This window comes from Curcuma longa, chromosome 8 (assembly GCF_044706935.1).
Source record: "Curcuma longa cultivar G26 ecotype Majalengka, Jawa Barat chromosome 8, ITB_CL_G26_1.1, whole genome shotgun sequence".
In the NCBI taxonomy this organism is placed as follows: Eukaryota; Viridiplantae; Streptophyta; class Magnoliopsida; order Zingiberales; family Zingiberaceae; genus Curcuma; species Curcuma longa.
In genome coordinates, this window is record NC_133868.1 from 3,981,335 (window position 1) to 3,985,674 (window position 4,340).

Here is a 4,340-nt window from a genome sequence, read left to right on the forward strand (position 1 = left end):
CAAATACATATATTTCTAAATATTAATTAATTTTGTTAGTTATTTCATATTTATAATTAACTAATAGCCATTATTGAGGATATTTGAAGAAAACTTGCATTTCTTTTAAGTTGTCGATAGACGCTGGATTTGCTTAATCAACTATGTTGCATCAACTAATTCAAATTATTTATTCATATATATTTCTTTAATTATTTGTATATAGGATAGAGAATTATATGTAAGTATTCTTCAAACACCTGTTAGTATGCTTTTTATTTGGTCATTAATTTATCCCTTTTTAATATCATCGTCTAGAATAATATGCAATTTGCACAAGGCATATGCCTATATGGATGAGAATACATACGGATGGTTGCATATCTATCACTTCAATAATAAAGTGAAATTTATCACCTCAGTAATTTTATACGATCGGTCCCACAATTATTTATGAAAAGTAAATCAAAAAATTATAATTGATAATTATAAAAAAAATATTATCTCGATTTATTGGAAATCGACTTACCCTCATCTATTACAAATGCACATGATATATGCAATTTGTAGATCAATAGGTTTCCAAGGGGTGGTGCAAGTAGCAACCTTGGTACGTAACTATGCATGGGTCATATATAATATATATATATAATATTAGGATCCCCAAAAGGGGTTATTTTCCCTCTATTTGTATATCTATTCCCTTAAAATATTTGAGTAAATTAAGAGACACACTTTGACGCGTCGATCGACGTCCTCTATTTTCTCATGCTTGCAAAACTCAAGTAAATCATCTCTCCACTTAGTCTCAAGAGTCTTCGCTTCTCCCTTGATCCAAAAAAGATCTTCGAAATATCACAGGTGGATAGCATCTTGTGATTTAAAAAATATAGTACGGGAACCTTGGTCTATCAGATTACAAAATAATAAGACGAATTTTAACGATGAATAAAAATTCATCATAAATCGATAAAAATATTAGTGACAAAAATACTAATTATTGTTAATTAGGAGACGAAATTATTTCATCACATATTTGACAATAAAATCTCTTTTGTGGTAGAAATCATCATCAATTTAACGATGAATCTAGAATTCGTTGTCAAAATTTACGATGAATTTTAAAATTCATCGTAAAAACAACCCTAACAATCACTCCTCTCATCTTTTCCCTTCCCTTTCTTTCCTACGTGCGATGACAAACCTTAATTCCTACCTCTTGATCTCGATGTTCCCTTCCTCGACTTCGATCCCTCCTCCCTCAGTCCCTCCGATTATCCCCTCCCTTGGCCCCGATGATTCTCTCCATCAATATATAAGATAAATATTTCTTCTCTCCTCTACTTTCCTTTTCCCCTCTCTTCTCCGGTCGGATATGGAGATTAGATCAGGAGCAGCGGCCATGAGACTGGGTTGGCAATTGACGTCTCTGAGATGTCATTGGGACGCCGATTGGCATCATTGGGATGTCGGTCAAAGATGCTTGCTGGCGTCGTTGGGACGCCTGCTGGCATCGCTAGCCGTGCCCCTAGGCCACTCCCCCCAATCTTTTTCCTTTCCCCTTCTTTCTCACTGTTAAAGATACAATTATTCCCCAAGATTTTAAAGATTCTTAATATAAAAAATATCTATTCTGAGAAAACTTAATCACGAAGAATATCCTATTCTGAGAAAACTTGATATGGAAGAAAACCTCTTAGCAAGGAATGTAATAATTTTATTTATTATTTCTTATTTCTATATACAATTGTTGTACAATGTATATATTTTCATATTGAATAAAGAAATGGTGTGCGAGAATATTTTTCATTCATCTCTACTTATTTTTCTTCAACTTGGTATCAGAGCGCAAGGAAAACTCCAACGATCCTATGACCGAAATTTTGTCAACACCTACTATGATGTCGTTTGCTACCCAAATATCAACAAAACTAAACCAGAGAAATTACACCCTCTGGAAATCCCAGGTACTACCTGTGCTAAAAGGTCATTGTCTAATCCAGTTCGTTTTTGGCGAGTCTGCAATTCCAGCCGAGACGATAGTAACTCGGAAGGAAGACGATGTAGAAGAGATCAAAACTAATCCCGAATATGAAATTTGGGAGTAGCAAGACCAATGTCTCCTCAGTTGGCTTCTTTCAACACTGTCGGAGGAAGTCTTGACTTAAGTTGTCGGCCCCTCCTGCACCACCTCAAGACGCTTGTGGGAATCATTGGAGAAAATGGTGGTCTCACAATCTGGTGCACGTCTCATGCAACTCCGACTCTAGCTACAGACGATGAAGAAAAGTGGACTATCCATGACCGAATATCTGCAAAAGATGAAATCAATCTCGGACGATCTCATAGGTGCTGGACATCGAGTTCTAGAGACTGATCTGGTGCTTTATATTCTCAGGGGACTCGGACCCGAGTATGAATCTATGGTGGTTCCTATAACAACTAAGAGAGAAGGCGTAAGTATAGAAGATTTAACCGGCATGCTACTTACTCATGAGCAACGATTGGAGCAGTTGCACGGCACCGAGTCATCTCCCATGGCGTATTTGTCTCTCGGATCACCCAGAGGCGTCGTTCCAGACAAACGCTATTTCAGGGGTTCCTCTGCTGGTAGACTCTCTCCTACGAACACTGTGGGGGCTCACAACCCTCACAAACCATACTATACTTCTTCGCTGGGTCAGTATCAAACCTCATATTCAGAGAACCCGAATCCAGCTTCTCTTATAACCACCCTCGAGCTTCCGACCCATAATCAGCAACGCGGGGGTCGTGCTTCCGCGGTGGTCAAAATGGAAATAAACGACCCAGGTGTCAATTATGTGATAGATTTGGTCATCATATCGCTGTTAACTGTCGTACTTCACAAAAGTGTCAGATCTGCAACGGTGGAGGTCATTCTGCATCATCATGTCAACGTCGTTTCGACCAAAACTTTAATTCTCCTCCACCACCATCAGCCTTGATAGCTGAATCTGCAACAGTTTCTGATCCTACTTGGTATCCCAATTCAGGCGCCACCGATCATCTTATAGCAGATTTAGAGAATCTCTAAGTACACTCTCCGTATCAAGGTACTATACAAATTATTGTTGGCAATGGTACGACTCTTCCTATATCGAATATTGGTGACTCATCTATTCTTAGTCCTGCCAAATTATTGCAACTTCGAAATATATTACATGTGTCTGCCATTACTAAAAATCTACTCAGTATTGCTTGTTTTACGGCTGACAATAACATCTTTTTTGAATTCCATCCGACTTATTGTGTTATTAAGGATCAGGCTTCGAAGGTGGAACTACTTCGCGGTACCCTTAAAGATGGTCTCTATCGTCTAGCCCAGACCGGTGCACCATCTACCGAGCGGTCTGCTTATCTTACCGAGCGCTCTTCTGCTAACACATGACATCATCGTTTGGGGCGTCCGACATCTGCTACAGTTGCTCGACTTATCTCTTATTATGGCTTACCTATTTTAGGCAATAAGACTGTTTCCTTTTGTGATGCATGTCAATTTGGTAAGGCTCATAAACTACCATTTTCATTGTCTCAATCTCGTTAAAAGAATCTCTTGATCTATTACATTATGATGTTTGGGGACCATCTTCAGAATTCTCTATACATGGGTATCGCTATTTTGTGCATTTTGTGGATGATTTTAGCCGCTATACTTGGATTTATCCTCTTAAAAGCAAATCTGAGGTTCTCTCAACTTTTCTCCGATTCCGTGCTCTTGTTGAGAATCAATTTAATAAGTCAATTAAGGCTATACAGACTGATTGGGGAGGAGAATTTCGCTCGATTTACAATCTTCCTGAACTACAAGGTATTCAACATCGCTTGTCGTGCCCTTACACAAGTGAACAAAATGGTGTTGCCAAACGCAAAATCTGTCATATCACTGAGACAGGCCTTGCTATGCTAGCCCACGCTTCTATGCCCTTACTCTACTGGGATGCAGCCTTTCTTACTGCGGTTTATTTGATCAATCGGCTTCTCTCTGTGACACTAAAATATTGTTCTCCTTTTGAGTTGCTCTTTCAGCGATCTCCAGATTATGGATCTCTTAAAATTTTTGGGTGCAATTGCTTTCCTCTTATTCGCCCATATAATCGTCATAAGCTATCTTTCCGATCCATCAAGTGTGTTTTTCTAGGATATAGTTTATCTCACAAGAGCTATCGTTGTCTTCATATCCCTACGAGGAGGATATTTATCTCTCGCCATGTGGTTTTTGATGAAACTTCTTTTCCTTTTCTTAATCACAGGGACTCCGCATCTCTCCATGCTCCATCATCATCTACATCGCCTCCCCTAGCCGTATTGGTTACCCCTGTTGGCTTCGGGTCTCCTGCCGA